Source organism: Anoplopoma fimbria, chromosome 6 (assembly GCF_027596085.1).
Source record: "Anoplopoma fimbria isolate UVic2021 breed Golden Eagle Sablefish chromosome 6, Afim_UVic_2022, whole genome shotgun sequence".
Classification (NCBI taxonomy): Eukaryota; Metazoa; Chordata; class Actinopteri; order Perciformes; family Anoplopomatidae; genus Anoplopoma; species Anoplopoma fimbria.
Window position 1 is genome coordinate 14,514,431 of NC_072454.1, and position 15,377 is coordinate 14,529,807.

Sequence of the window (15,377 nt, forward strand, 5' to 3'; positions counted from 1 at the left end):
CAAAAGACAGACTGACTGGCAGTTATTTGACATAAAGAATGTCAGATGTCATGATCATTTCAGCCAATTTTCAATAGAAACTGGCATTTTAATCATATTGTCCAGTTGTTGTAAGTTCTGTGTCTGCTCAAGACAAAACTCGAATAACCTACATATTGATAAGAGGCAGGGAGCTTTGTGCCTCTCTGGAACTTGGCCTCTAGGGAACCCTTTGTCCATCACTCCCTCCGTCAGCCTCTCCCTCTGTATAACAACCAGCTGATTTACACCAGGCCTTTTGAGTGCAGGGATGATAGGCTGCTCTTGCAGTCAGGGTTTTGAGCGGTTGATTTACTCCAGGATAGGATCACAGGGTGTTGAGCCCAGGCAGGGTGTCCCTCATGGCTGAGGAGCTGTGACCAGGGCCCCCATCTGCTCTGGGAGTCATAAATTAGCCCAAAGCTTTGTTAGCCGCTAACTCCTCTGGTCCTGCCCTTCTGCCACACTTACCCTTTATCCAAACCGACTTGGCCCCTGTCCTCACTCAGCATGATTAGAAGCACACCGCACGCCATGCAGCCAGGAGCACACAGAGCCGCAGGGTATGTAGTAGTTGCTGCATTTAGTACGATAACAGGAAGACCTAACCGGCTTCCTGGCTGTCCCCGGAGGACAGACAAGCAGAGACACCTCATCTCTCTTCACATTTGCAGCATGCCTATAGTTGTTGCTGCCTGTAGCGTTTGTGTAGACAACTGCAGATTTAGTTAAGTTTAAAACAATCCATTCCAGATACTTCAGTTTATTCTCTAATGATACATGAATAACACATTTTTGTATCTGCTGTTAGAACAATTTGAAGAGAAGAATCTGACTAGGGAAACGAAACCTATGAACAAGATCACATGTGGACCACAATCAAACATGCCGATGTCTTCTGAGACCCACTTGATTCGCAAACTCAGGAGTGTTTCCAGCTGCACGAAGATATCATGTGTGGGAGGCAATGAACAATCTAATAAAACAACCCAGTTCATTAGAAGAATATATGAAATGCTGCAGCAAATCCATTTTTACACAACATCATCGGCTCAGCGGTGACTTACTTGGAATGTTAATGAGTAACCTCTCTCACTTTCTTATGAAGTCCTTTCTCTGGCTGCATGTTCTGGTTTCTAGACTTATAGCAAAGCCTTTGCTAATCTACTGCACATCAGGCTCTCATTACAAATGTTTTGTGTCTCATCAATGTATGAAAAATACATTGAATTAGCCGAGTAAGCACAAAGTCTACTGTGTTAAGACTGAGAGGAACTAAGGTTGTGACCATCATGTGACCCTTTATTGTAGAATTTGAGGCAACTGCACACCTCTTGCGAGGAGTGCAAAGAACTCTAGCATGGCAGATTTATGTATATACACCAAAGACATATCCAGATAAATGAGGAGTATTGCTGGGAAAGTGAACCAACTCTGGAGTAGATGAATTGCCCTGCCTGAGAGCCAAGATTCTATTAGCCCCTATGCAACCCAATCTGATATCAGCTCTGGGTCGAAGTCGGAGTCGTGTCAGTGAGGAGAAATAAATGCTTTCTGTGTTTTACATGTCAGCAGGGAGCTTTCAGACCAGGAAGAGCGAAAGGGAATGAAACCTGCTCTGTATCACCAGGTCACACTTTAATAAAAACAAGGGATACAACCATTAAAAAAAACAGCTCACTGCTGATGCCAACTATGTCCCTTCCTCTCTTTACCAACAGCTGACCTTCCTTCCTGACACTCTTCACTCAGCTTTGTTGACTTCCTGTATCATGTATTGTTAATTGAAGAAGTAGGCAGCAGACCCACCTCAGAATGAATGTGACCAGTAGAGGTGGAAATCACTTTGCTTATTCAGTTCAGACTATTTGGTTTGTAAACTTTTCCTACGGTAAACAATCACATCTTTGCTGAAATGCCTTCTCAGTTTGTACATTAAGTGTTCGTTCATGTCCCCACATTGATTCTGACTTTCTTCAGCACAGTAATAGGGCAAGCTAGTCTTGCTCTGTCCAAAGATCCAAAATCAATACTACCCTTCTTAAACGAACAAATTTACAGGTAACAAAAAGCAACAAAATTGGCAATTTGTTGCTTTATGGGAAGTTATTTAGGCCTTTTCTTGGTAAACAACAGCCGGATGCAGCTAAGCTTGGCTAGCTGCCTCCTGGCTCCAGCTACATATGCACAGACATGAAAGTGCACTCACTGCAAGAAAGTCAAACTATTCCTTTTATTGATTACATTCCACTGTCAACAAGAGCCTCACAGTAACGTGAAAGCTGTGTCATTGTTCATCATGGAAGGAATCCCAGACTTTCTTGTTTATTGTTGTGAATTATTATTATGTTGCATCTATTGAGATTTATTATGTTTTTAGTTGCCCTCTATCATTTAAGTTATTTTCATTCTCAGTTTTTGAGAGCACTGAACTTTCTCATGTCAGACTTTATGACTCCAGCACTCATCCACTCTAAGTTTAGCAGAGAGTGCTTAAGGTCATGCCATTTTGATACTTCTCAGAACAGGCTATTGTGTTTCCTGTGTCAGGGCATTTGTGTCAGAATGAGATTTGCCTCGCTGTGTAATTTACTGGGGGAGCTGTGATCCTGGTTAATGGAGGTCTTGTTATCTTGCCACATGTTTGTGATGACCTGGGGTCTATTCAGAGTGAACTTGCAGGGGAACTCCTCGAACAGCGATACACGGTGTAAGTAAAAACAGGAAAAGAATGCAGCACTTCTTCGTTCACTGTAAACAAAAACATTTTTGGAAAAAGTTGGCCAGATCTTTGCTGTATTGCTCTCTTCAGATATTTAACTAATTTTATTTTAAGGTTTTTCATATATTGGGAGACAGTTTTGTCTTTAATGCATTTTTCTTATTTAAGGTAACACATCCTTTAACATAACTAGATTTACTTTCATATTTCTGTCGTGGCAGATATGGACCAGACTTAGCTGCTGTGGTTACCGTGCTAATGTGAATTAGAAAAAAAAAAAACAGAGAGGATGACATTGAGAAGAGGAAATGTTCTGGGCATTTTTATTCAGCAAAGTCAGCTTATTTCATTCCAAATAAATGGTATAACGTCATCCAAATGTTACCTTGGCATTACAGCACTGTCAGCTGGTTTTAATAGAGAGTGTGGAGACTTTCACAGCGAGGAACAAGCTCATCAAGCCAAGAAACAAAATACTTGTATGGCTGACACATAAGTATTTTGGCTATTGGTGGTAAGTTAACCATCCTTAAGTTAATAAGATTTGTTTGCATACAGAAGCATTGATGCAAATATGAAAACAGACACAACATGATCCTATTTATAAACATGGCTAAACATGGCTCAATTTATGTGTCTGAGGCCTTATTTTGATGCCATCAAGATCTCCAACTTTCAGAAAGGATGACACAATTTAAGAGTACTTTTTCTTGTTTTCTGTCTTCATAGAGGGCATATGTCAGTACATGCAGGAGCTTTTAAACAAACAGCTTGAATTGAGAAGTTACTTAGCGCATGTGTCTATTTGTTGCTCAGTTAAGTGGTCATGCTGTGAGCAACCACACAAAGATGAATAGATAAATAAATAGCGGATAACTATTCCAGAATGTCTGTGCTTTAACAGAAAATAAATCTTTATTTATTATGACTACTTGATCTGTTTTGAACAGTTGCACTACATCAACATAACCATGTGAGGTCTCACCTGCTCATCGGCTCTAATGCTCTGCTTCACATGGAAATGTGTTTGATTGACAATTACCAGTAAAAAGCAGCTGGTTTAACATTAGTAACATCTGCTGCTTGGATGCAAAACATTTTAAGTAAGGTGGACTACTTCTTGGCTCATAGAAAAATTAAACACAGATGTTTCTTACTTTGTGTTCTTGTCCAGTGTGATTTAATACATCCATCTCATCATGTTTGTCAGTTAATAATAGAAAGCAGTTTTCTATAAATGTTGGCACGGTCATGTTCTCATTGCTTCAGAGAGCTGGAACACAGTGTTCAAAGCACTGCCACTGCTTTATGCCCTTTGAACCCAAAACATGTATAAAAAAAGTATTGATGCCGATTCAGTGACATGTTAAATAAGTTGAACATTTGCCATTTGGGCTGGATTGTGTGAGATTTTATTTCTAGCAGAGAGTAAAATGTGAAGATTGATACCACCCTCACTATTGTATATCAAATATAAGCTGCCAGTTAGCTTAGCTTACGACAGCTAGCCTGGCTCTGTCGAACAGCCACAAATTCTGCCTACCTGAACCTCTTAGGCTCCAAAATGAACAAAGATGAACAAAAACACAACAGGATGTTTTTGCTTTCAGCAAAAAAAAAGTCAGCACCACCTGGAAAGCTCCAAATAGTCTGAAATGTATGATACTAAAACTCCAACATGATTATAACATAACACCTCTCTCATGCGCTATAAGGCATTTTGAATAGGTTAAAAAACACCAAAAGCATCAACGATGATGAGAGAGACATTTTCACGCGTGTGGAGAACACCCTCCTCTCCTCCCCTCCCCTCCAGGTATTCCGATTTCCCATGGCAATGTTGTTGACTCAGCTGGGGTCAGTCAAGTGCTGCTGTTAGAAAGGCCCGCTCATTTGTCCTGCTGTTATCCACCAACTGCTTTTAAACCCTCTTAAGCCCTTCTTTATTATCCTTAACACTTACTGAAGGCCACACTCATCCTTCCTGTCCTGCTCTCTCTTCCCCACCACTGCCCTCCCCCTCCGGTTCCTGCTGCCTCTCCTAAGCTTCCCTTCCCCTCTTATTCTCTCTTTTAATTTATAAGGTCTATCTTTTTGTTCAAATGCATGAGTGTCCGTGTTTTCAGAGGCCCTCCGAGAGGTTAAAGGTCAGTGGGGTTTCAGGGTCCTGCATTGCCAATTCTCCCTGAAGGGTTTGGTGGTCCTGAGACTAAACATTCTAACATCCTCTCTAATGCAGACGGTTTGTATCAGCATCAAGGTTCAAGAGGTGTTTGTGTGCATTTTTAACAAGCCTGCTTGGGCTTGATGCTGATAAGGCTGCAATGTAGTATCATGATACAACACTCTCCTTGATACATTCTTTTATGATGTTTTGTTTCCCACATTTTATATTGATTCTGCAATTTATCAAAACCTTCTCATATGATGATTTGGCAGGACACTGCCGCTCTTATTGAGTCCCAGACAATAGATTAAACATCTTCAACACCCTTCAATGAAATCTTATTTCAGTGCAACCCAGTTTCCCTTCCTTTGAATTGGACGTTCTGCCTGCATGAGCTTCCAATACATCAAACAAATTACATTTTTTAAGTGGAGTACTTCTTCTTGTGACATAATCTAAATGTTTCAGGATTTCCCTTAGAAGAAGGATAATGTGTGTCAACTGTGATACAATTAAGAAAAGTATAAGAAATTAAGAAATTGACCTTCAGAACTATTGGTCAAACAAGGGTTGCCTCAGTGCCATGTGATCCACTGTGGTTGCTAGTTATCACTTAACATGTGTGTTTGCTTGGTTGTTCTAATGTGATCACAGTTCATATTTGTTGTACCAGCATCAGTCTGTGTGACTTACCATGGACCCCAGGAAGAATAACTGTTACCCCGGTTACAACCAATGGGGATCGATACAAACAATAAACAATAAACCACCATCTGCAGGTGATGTTCTATTGGATTATGACCAATGGCGGAAGGCTGCTGGTGTTCCTTCAGACTTTAACTTCAATGACTGATAACAGCCTCTGTCATTGAGAAATACAAATAAACATCCACGCCAGCAACCCTGCGGTTACATCTGAAACAGATCCCCTCTCCCCGCGTGGGTAAAAAAACAAACTCAATATCTGTTTTAACAGATACCGTGCCTCCCCAGAGAGCTCATCCCTCTGGAGGAACGGTGAGTCCTGTTCCTGGGGTCTCCACAGTCATAACTGCGAATATCACAGACTACATGAGGAGTTAGCACAATACAACACATATGGACATATGGCTTTGTAATGTGACTATAATATGCGACAGCGGGTTAGACTTTGAAGATGTAAAGGTCATTTACAGAGCAGTAATATATATGTTTAAGAAATCTGTCATTGTCAATTTTGCCACCTGATTTTCATTTAGTTTCAGTCTCACTGTCTGGGTTAAGCTTCAGACAAACAGCTACACATTGATGACAATAAAACAAGATGACAATAAATGCAGTACTAATCTTTTAACAAATATTTAGGAGAAGATTTATATGGATACCAGCCTAACATTACATTAATCCTGCTCTTATTCACACTTAAATACTACAAACATGAAAGACATTCCCTCTTCTTAACCGGGCAGTGGGGCTACAAGTGATCAAAAACTGCTTCAACAGTAAAAGGCATTCATTCACAATTCGTCAAATCGTCTTGCTTCATATAAGGGATTATTGAGCTCAGTGTTAGTCATTGAGCTTAATATGATTTACATACATGTCACTAATGTCGGTCAAATTTATTTGACTTGGTGACTTTTAATACTCTCCCCAGTGATTTGGAGTGTATTTGTTATGCCTAACTAAAGAATTTCAACTCAAATTCCACTTACCAGCTTTTTGGAGATTTCTACCCCATCTCATGGATTTCTTCAGCGCATGCAGGTGAAATCACATGACCTTCAGTAATGTAATATAAATATCTGTTTTGTAATCATAACTAATAATCTGGATCAACAGTGAAAATGAATTAATTGTTCCGTAGTGTTGACAAAATAATGTGTTTTGTCAACAGACCAACAATATTTAGTGGTCAAAACATAATGTATATTATGAGATTATGAGATATGCGCTGATCCACCCAGACAGACAAACTGATTAGGTAAAACAAAAACATAACCTTCTAGGTGGAGGTGTAAACATTTTTCAAGAACATGAGAAACCTAAACAGGTTCCCATCCTTTGGAGGTCAGTCCAAGTGGTGCAATCTTTCTCTGGCTATACCTTACAAGTTAGTCTTCTACTTCTATTTCATGTCGACTGCGGCATAACAGCTTTTCTTTTTTCTCCAGTGTGCCTTAATCCTCAATGCCTGTGCTGGCAGGTTTCAGTAGTGGATAGTGCATCACTGGGAAGAATCAATGCAAGACCAAACAGTGAAACATTTCACGATCTCAGGGTCTGTGGTTCTCAGAGAAGGAAGCTGTTGGCCCATTTATGTGCGTGTGTGTGTGGGTGGATCAGTGCTGGGTATTTCCAGCACAAAATAAAACAAGGACATTTTTTGAAAAGTCTGCCAAAGATTGATCCAAAACACTGTTCTCATTTCCCAGAAACACTGTAATTTTCAACCTCATTGGTTTTTAGCATGATAACATGCTTTCCCAGTTTTTGTCATTCAGAAACTACACTTGTTAAAGATATAGGTCAGTGTAAAAGAATGTTTTGCAATCTAATCATTTTGAGAAGAAGACCAAACATAGACTAGCTGGAATTTAATTTGAGGAGCATCACAGATTAAATTTGCCAGAGAGCCAATTACACCATTTGTGTTTCTGTAAACATTTACTCCAACCGTACAGTAGTGTTCTGTGATGAAAGCATCTACAGTCACACATGCAAACCTAATTTCCTTTGCTTATGCATACATGTTCATTTTGTTTGATAGAATCCTAATATTTACACTTAAATAATGAAATGAGATAGCTGCATCTTTTTTTAGCCAAGCTCTTGTGATGGCAGTGTCTGTGTGTTGTTCCATCTCTTTGGTCCTGACTGAAATAAATCAGTATTGAATGAATTTGATTCAGACATGATCATGTTGCACAGAAGATGAAAAACTATACTTTTGGTGATAATCTGACTTTTCTTCTATTGCCACCATGAGGTTCAGACCTTTGTTTTTTAAGTGAAATGTCTCCACAACTGTTGGATGAATTGTCATGAAATTGGGTAAAGACAAACATAGCTGGGTCAGGATGAAATATAAAAAAAACTCCCATGACTTTTCATCACACAGTCATAATGTATATTTGTCCAATAACTTGGTTTGTGATTAAATACCTTCAAAACGTATAACATTCCCATCAGCCTCAGCTGTAGTTTATGTTAAGTACAAATTATTTAATGTTAGCATGCTAACACTAGGTGAACATGTTAAATACTATACCTGATGAACATCAGGATATAAGCATTGTGGGCATGTTAGCTTGCTGAGATAAGTATTTACCTCAAAGCATCACAAAGCCTGCAGCCTCATGGAGGCACTAGCATGGCTGTAAACTCTTACCATTAAGCCTCAACATGCTTATTGTTTTGCATTCTTATCACTGGATCAGCAACAAGCGCTTTCAAAATCCAGGCTAGGAACTTCTTACACCAAGCTATGTGGTACATGCCTTGCTTTACTGGACACAAAGTGCAGGAAAAACTCCTTAACAGATTTGTATTGGCTTTCACATAAATGTATTTTATTTGTTTGACTAAAAAGAATTATGAGCATAAAGAAAACAAAGACCGTAAGACTTAGTGGTGCAATCAGGCTTATGTCCCTGATGAACAATCAGAATTTAGGTAAACTCTTGTGGATTTATTCTGTTTATAGTTACTTCTGTTTGTGCATCGGCAATTGGAATTGGTTTCACATTCATAAGCACTACAGTGTGTACACTGAGAGCCAAAGTAATGAGTTCCTAAGAAATAGCACTGAGAGCAATTTCCAGGTCCATCCCAGGGGCTGGACAGGCAGGATAACATGGATGTTACCTCAAGCATTTTTCTGGACCGCAGTGTAATTACTGAATGGGACTGCAATAACTGCTTCAATCTCTGGAGCGAAATTAACAGGCCTGAGAAGGTGTGAGATGCTCTTTGACCCCAGAGGAAATTACACACAATGAAGCCACTCATCTCTCTCACACACACACACACACACACACACACACACACACACACACACACACACACACACACACACACACACACACACACACACACACACACACACACACACACACACACACACACACACACACACACACACACACCATTAGTTACATTGTATTTTCCTATAATGTGTAAAAAAAATTGTATCTTTCTAACTCTCTTTTGCATCGGTTTATCCATATCCACATTATTTTTTTTTCTCTTTTTTCTTTTTACTTCTCTCACGTCTTCAAAGTCTAATTCTGTCATTTTTTCTGAAAAGCAGGACAGATGCACACACCTCGCACTCGTCCTTCACATGTCTGTATGACCTACATATTTAAATTATTAACCCATTTTCATTACTGATACTGACATATTTTAAATGTCTTTTTAACATTAATGTCAAGGAGTGCGTTTTTGCCCGATTTTCAATCTTTTTTTATATCCATTTAAAATGTTTCTGTACAAAGGACAAGTATGTAAATTGTGTGCTGCCCTGTTCAACGGTATCAGCAAGGTCATCTTTCCATGAACAGCTATGCCCTTAAACATCACAGCCCAGGACACGGATGGCGACAAAGATATGCAATAAAATCTGTCAATTTTTTTTTAATATACACATAAAAAGCCTTTTCAATAGTTTTTGTTCTTTTGTTTTAAGCTTTGTTTTGACAAATATTAACCACAGCTTTCACTTTTGTGTCAGTGTTATTGTGTTTGAAATTTCAAACAGGACATGTTGACAAGTCATTTTCTTATTAAATCTTGATGGTTATATGCAAGTAATAAAAAGCCTGCAGGGGTTCGGTGGCTCAAATGAACAATTGTGTGTTGAGCTAACCATCAACAGCAGCTGCAGAAATGTTTGTCACAGTGCTTTTCAAAAGGCTCAATGAAACTCCTACTGCGAAGAGAGACATTTGTCCACAACTGTGAAAATTACAGATCCTCTGAAGGGGGAGGGGCCCTGTTAGCATGCATGTGGGTGTATTTGTATGACAGGAAAGGAGGCTGTCAGTGTTGGCATGATTGTTTCTGTTAGTGGCCTTGAGAAGCTGGCAGTGAGTTTGTGTAAGACGGGTACGGCTGGCTGCTTGGTAGTGTGACAGAGAACATTTAGTTGGAATATCGCTTCACTTGGGCAGAAAAAAGGCGGGAGAGTTGCAGATTTAGCTAAATGTATTTAAAACAAAGTCCTGCATTAGATTATACCATCATCTGTTAAAGGAATAGTTAAATAGTCAAAATGTTGGGCCGTAAGCTCTGGTCTCCTAGCAACTGGTAAAATGGTGAATGGCTGCAGTCAGGATTTAGCCTTAGGCGCTCTACAGGGTGAGCTAACAGGGCACCTGAAAGTTGCCCTCTTAACTTTGGTGTCAAACAGCCCCCCACCTGTGACTGCCGAGTGCCAGTCGGTACTCTGACGTACTCTAACTAACAGCAAAGAGCACATTTCCAGCACATTTCCCCAAATTTCAATCTATTCCTGTAAGTGACTATAGCACTATCAGTAGATTCCTACATAGTACCTACAATTATTAGATGATTCTCTGGAGAATTTTCAGCTGTCTAGATCTCCGACGAGCCCTGCAGGCTCTTACTGCTTGAAAAGTATGGCTTTCTCTAACTGCGGTTTGGAAGGAAACGAACACTAAAGAAAGGACAGTGCAGCTCATCTTAATTGCATGTGACAGTTTGAGTTTGAGGAGAAACAGCATCACACAGTTTAACCTCAAGTTGCAGGTAGAGAGACATCTTCAGTTACATCCAGAGAACGAGAAGTCATATGTTGGCTGCTTTGACAACTTTATTCAAGTTTCCAGCTTGGGATAGTGAGGGATCACTGTATGAGTCTGTGAGGGGGAGTAAATGTAAAAGGTTATTTGATGCCAGCATTAATATAGCATGTATGTCCTCTGTTAAATGTGAACCTGAAGCTGGAAATTTACCCTCTGTTTTGTGTCAAACCAATTAATACTTATTCAAGATGTTTTTTTGCAAAAAAAATGTATTCTTCTTAAAATCCATTTTCATTTTTAATACAATAATACATTTTTTTTTTCCAAAGAAACGTTTCCCAACTGTGTGATTATCCAAAGCCAAGGGAACACTAATTCTGCAAAGGTACGTTGCTGCTGAATATTTCTAACCTTTTTTTGCAATGCTTGAAAGCTGCAAGCAGCAATACTGGAGGCCAAGCAATGTGCCTGTTCAGAACCCAAACTGTCTGTGTGAAAACCCCTAAAAAGTGAGTAAATCTTATGCTGCATCTACCATAAACTACCTAACTATCTTTGCATCAACTTGTTTCATTCTTTCCCGCATATTTCATGCTGGATAAAGGCGAGTTTTTAGAGAACTGACATTAATCCAAACTATGTGTGTGTGAGAAAAGCAAACACACAAATCAGAAAGTAGCCTTCAGAAAAATAACTATAGTTATTTTAAATTAAAGGTTGAAACAGATTAATGTGCGTGGATGCATTGTTGTTTCATGTATTAACATAGTCCTGGTTATATCAATTAAAGTAGTCTCTTAACTAATTATTAATGTTCCCGGGATGTTTTCCAACTGTGCATGTGTCTGTAGCTTGTCACAAAACTCCAGCAGCGGCAGCTGTGAGATGTCACAGATTTTTGCGGTATGGGTTTTGAAATATCTTTCATCTTGTTTCTTTCCCATTTTTTGAATCATTGCATCTATAGTTCTGTTTTGTCTCTGTGCCAATGTACACAGACTTGTTAGATGGGGAAATAAATGGAAATATTTATTTTTGAGGAGGCAGTGTTATGCTGTACATTAGAGATTAGTCCTGTACAAACAGTGAGAAACTGCATCCTGATTTGTGAGCTTCTATAAAGAGGCCAAAGGAAGAAAATCACTTCTCTGCAACCTCTTCAAGACAAGAGCCATGCCAGATTTGTCTCTGTCTTGTCCAACTTGGCCTCCACAGCCGTGTTGTAATATCGCTCAGACTCTAAACTCAACTTGGACACAGTTTTTATGAGATGTACAACCTGGACGTGTCACAAGAACACCCACTCGAATACATATGCTGCAATTATTTACTTTTGATTGGACTAAATTTAGTTTGTGATGGTTATGAAGGACATTATTTGCAAATTTCCCCGCTGTGGGACTAATAAAGGATTATCTTATCTCTCTCTTATTCTTTAAAATAGTTCCTGTTATTAACAGGCAGTAGCCAAACGCTGTTCCCCTGTACTGGATCTCCTTCATGTATCACAGAATTCATACCAGATTGATACAGAATTCCTTTCAGTCTGGGAATTAGAACGCCTTTGTTCTAGTTTCTTTGAAGTGTTTTATGTAAACTAGAACAGACAACTGGTTTGTCTGCAAGGTTGAGTTCTCCTATAACAATATGTGATTCCAGGAAGGCTTCATTAAGTGGGCCAGATGGATGGAAACAAATGCACCAATGCAAGGTGGATGGTCTTTAATATTCCTCTGTGCTCATGACTTCAACTTCACAACTTTACATCTACCTTGGTGTGATTGGATTTCCTTCAAACTGAGCGAAAGGCACTCAAGGAAAGGTGGTGAAACTTCAGAGAGAAGCTGGAGCTGTGTGATGACATCATCATTAGTTTGGATATTTTGGTCCTTCAGCCAGAACCGGCGAGGATTTCTTGTTCTGGCTCAGCTTTGAATAACGACTGGCAAGACCTTAGATATAAATGAAAGCTGAAATACTAAACCTAGGAGTATTATAAAGATTGACTAAAGGCTGATAATCCAACAATAAACATTGTTCCCTTTCTATTTATCATCATCACTAGCTGTCTTTCTCCTCTTTCAGAAAAAAAATTTCATTGGATTGAGCAACCTAACTTGTCACATAAAATAATTATTTTTAGATATACATGACAGACAAATCAAATCTCTCCAAAACAAACCTTTATTCAAACCAATCCAGACACACCTGGGTTAAGTATATCCACCACTGAGTCATGTCTTTTGGAGAACATACCGAGCTTTATTTTGGCCTCTACCGTCCATGTGACACTATTATGGGAAAATGTTCTGCATAATGAAATATAGGAAATCCCCAATATTTGTTGCTTATCAGTTATATCGAAACGCTAATCAAATGTATTGTAAGTTTAATGACGGTATTATGCATCAGACCTCCCTGTCTGTTGCATCTGGACAGCGTGCTCAGGCACTGAGTCACACTGCAGCCCAACAGAAGAGGCTCTATGTTGATCGGCGTCATCGTGAAAAAGAAATACTGGTGGTTTTGGAGATGAGTCGAGTACAGTCCATTGGTTTCATCTCCAGATAATGGCGTAATTGTTTTGTTCTTCTTATGGTTAGTCACTCTTAATGGTCTTCTTTTTTTCACCCTTTCTTTTGGGTGTCACATCGCACTCAGAGCTACATATGGGAAGACAATAAACACACCATTCATGGAGGCACCCGGGTCGATCAGCCAATTAGGATGTGGGTGATAATCCTGAGAGGAATGGGGACGAAGGGAAGCTCAGTGTGGGATATGTGGGTGAGGCTTAAAGTTGGTGGAGTTTCAGCGTCTCTGGGCCCCGCTGACCAAGGCCTCCTACCGTCCCCCGAGTGTGACTCCTTTGTGTGTCATCCATATCTAAGATCCATAGTCTGCTGTGTTTCTCCTGAGTTTGAAAACAGAATCACACTGAAGGAATTAGGACCATAGCCGTGGAGGGAAGGCCCCCATGTCCATGCAAACATCTGTGTGAAGATAGATGGTGTTAGGACTCATAACCTCAACAATATTAGCACATGAAAGGTAGAGAGACTACAGGAGGGCTATTTCAACTGCTCATAGGGGCCCCTCCATTAGCCTCCCATTCATTCTCAAACAGACACACACATGCTGCTGTTATTACAAACTGCATGTTGGTCACTTTCAACATCCGTCGCAGCGACTAACTCTTCTGAGACAATCAGCTGAGTAATTTTGTCATAATTTTGATTAATGTTCTGGCGGGTCACTGGCAGTGTAAAGGCAATTAACAACACTCAGTGCCCCCCTTTGCACAATCAACAAGTCATTTACAAATCATTATTTGGGATTTTTCAGAGTTAGAGTGTTCACTTGTGGAAATGTGCTACGGGTCATCTGATACAAGAACAGCTATGACTCTGCTAATGTCTCCCTTGGGGAGTGTGATTTTGGTGCACATGATGCCCCAGGGCAGTGGCCTGGTCCAGGACAAGGGGGGGTAAATAACAACAGAAGGGGGAGCTGTGGTTGAGAGAGAGCAGGAACTGCGGATACAGCTGTCTCTATATTGTACTGTTTCAGAGTCTAAAGCTGGGTGCCAAGTAATTTGGAAAAACCAGAGATCAATCCCACATGACAGCCAAGTGTCTGCCCAGCAGTAGCTGACCCTGTGCGTTGAGCTAAGTGTTGACAGGGTCGAAACAGAAATGTTAAGTTTTTCTCTGGGAGATCAAATGTGAATGTAATAACTATTCCTTTTTTTCTCTTCAATAGGCTTCCTAAAAGCTACAGAATTAAAAAAGTTAAAGTCAAAGAAGCAGAACGACACACATGCATCATTTTTAAATATGTTTTTTCATTATTTGTGGATGTAGCAGTAGTGGAGGAAGTTAGTCCAAAGGACCAGCAGAGCAAACCACATTTCCACATTTTCATGGACAAGGAAATATAATCAGACGTTCAGTGGACAACAAAGCAATGAAGAACAACAGATCTGTGTGCACTCACATCTTCTTCCTCCAAATTCAAACAATTCAGATCGTAGCTGCTCAGTAACTGGCCTGATAGTTTTCATTTCTGACGGAGATATTATTGTTGTGTTGTAGCATTTCGCTCTTCGGTGGTCAATCCACATTAACGAGGAAGTGTCTGCGTTTTGACCACCTACAATTCACAGGGCAGTTTTCATGATCCCTTGACATTGCGGGTGGTGACAAACTACAAGGGCTTTTAAATTGCTGTTTTCAGATGCCAGCATGCCTGGAGGTACTGAGCTAAAGCAAAGTTAATGGTCTTTTAGTAGAGTTAGGAAGTGACATCACAGATGTATACATGTATATACTCACTAATACACACACACACACACACACACACACACACACACACACACACACACACACACACACACACACACACACACACACACACACACACACACACACACACACACACATTAAAACTGACCCGAGGTTAATTTTACTACCCTGTACTTTTTATTAACAACTGGTGTCCATGGGACCTTCATGGAGTAACTTTATGTGACCCCTGTTACCTTCTCTCACACACACATAGACATTTCAATTTCATATTTTAATGCTCAGCTTTTCATGATGAATAACCACTAAGTAGAATTTCATTGGCCGCACATCTGGGAGCCCTTACTGCTGTAGATGGAGGGAACATGTACTGTAAGTTAAATGAGCACATATGCCCCACTCGTCGTTTATTTCAGTGT